Source organism: Austrofundulus limnaeus, unplaced genomic scaffold (assembly GCF_001266775.1).
Source record: "Austrofundulus limnaeus strain Quisiro unplaced genomic scaffold, Austrofundulus_limnaeus-1.0 Scaffold344, whole genome shotgun sequence".
Lineage (NCBI taxonomy): Eukaryota > Metazoa > Chordata > Actinopteri > Cyprinodontiformes > Rivulidae > Austrofundulus > Austrofundulus limnaeus.
In genome coordinates this window covers 6,041-7,495 of record NW_013952746.1, presented here as the reverse complement: position 1 = coordinate 7,495, position 1,455 = coordinate 6,041, and the positions used below count along the sequence as shown (strand labels likewise).

The window sequence follows — 1,455 nt, the reverse complement described above, 5'->3', positions numbered from 1 at the left end:
GATGGATGGATGGATGGATGGATGGATGGATGATGATGATGGATGGATGGATGGATGGATGGATGGATGGATGGATGGATGGATGGATGGATGGATTTCTGTAGTTATTTGTAAACACAAACAGCCACAGTTAGCTGCAGCTTGAAGGCACTTCCTGCAGGACAGCTGAAACAATGACGTCATTTAAACTATCTGTTAGTTAAAGGGTTAACTGGTTGGTTAAAACCATCATTAGTTATTGGGTTAACTGGTTGGAACACAGTAGTTAAAGGGTTAACTGGTTGGTTGGAATATCAGTAGTTAAAGGGTTAACTGGTTGGTTAAAACCACCAGTAGTTAAAGGGTTAACTGGTTGGTTGGAACGTCAGCAGTTAAAGGCTAACTGGTTAGTTGGACCACAGTGGTTAAAGGGTTAACTGGTTAGTTGGACCACAGTGGTAAAGGGTTAACTGGTTGATTGAAACCATCAGTAGTTATTGGGTTAACTGGTTAGTTGGACCACAGTGGTTAAAGGTTAACTGGTTAGTTGAACCGTCATTAGTTAAAGGGTTAACTGGTTGGTTGGACCACAGTGGTTGAAGGTTAACTGGTTAGTTGGACCACAGTGGTTAAAGGTTAACTGGTTAGTTGAACCATCATTAGTTAAAGGGTTAACTGGTAAGTTGGACCACAGTGGTTGAAGGTTAACTGGTTAGTTGGACCATCATTAGTTAAAGGGTTAACTGGTTAGTTGGACCACAGTGGTTGTGTTCGGAGCAGCTGGGCTGCAGCAGGAACACTTCCAGTATTTGGACACATCGGGTTTCTTCAAGTGTTAAAAATAACCAAAGTTTCAGGAAGTTCCTGCTTCCCTTTTGGTTGAAGCCTTAAAACAATCTGAGGGGAAACGCTTCAAAAATACAACCTTTCTCATCACGCTGTGACCTTCCACATTTAGTGAAGAGTGACACGGGACATCGTGAGTGGATGTGACGAGGCCACCTCTCTGTGTGGACCTACTTGTAGGTGGCTGTGTGCCGGGTCGGGCCAGAACTTCCTGCTGCTGCTGCTGCTGCTCACCGCTGCCCCTCAGACACAAATGAACCTGCCAACCAGACAGGAGTGTGAGGGGTGGGACCAGTCACAAGTGGCCCTCTTCATGTCTCTGGTGAGTGGAAGAAAAGATTTCAAACATTTCTGTGCCGATACGAGGAGTGGAGGCAGCTCAGGGTGTRTTCTGTCTGTCATCCTGCAGAATAAAATGCAGGACTGTGCTGCGACTGTGTCCCGACTGAAGATTAACGGACACAGACTTCTGGTGAGTTTTTGTTTTTTTTAATCCTCCAAAGACCGGTTCTTTTTGTTCTGCAGGTAAAACAGCCTCTTATCTGTTCAGGGTCCAGTCAGGGTTCTGATTGGGTTAAAAAATAAATTATAGTTACAATAAAACTAAATCTGCTGAGTCAGCGTTCACTC

At 44.6% G+C, this 1,455-nt stretch overlaps 1 long non-coding RNA gene across 1 annotated transcript in view; it reads right to left on the bottom strand.

The window, feature by feature from the left end:
* The window catches only part of LOC106527858 (uncharacterized), a 9,072-nt gene that overhangs the window by 1,657 nt on the left and 5,960 nt on the right, over window positions 1–1,455 (bottom strand). Inside the window, exon 2 of the long non-coding RNA XR_001311431.1 lies at window positions 1,000–1,144. This is a non-coding gene — a long non-coding RNA (uncharacterized LOC106527858). The remainder of the gene's footprint in view (window positions 1–999; window positions 1,145–1,455) is intronic.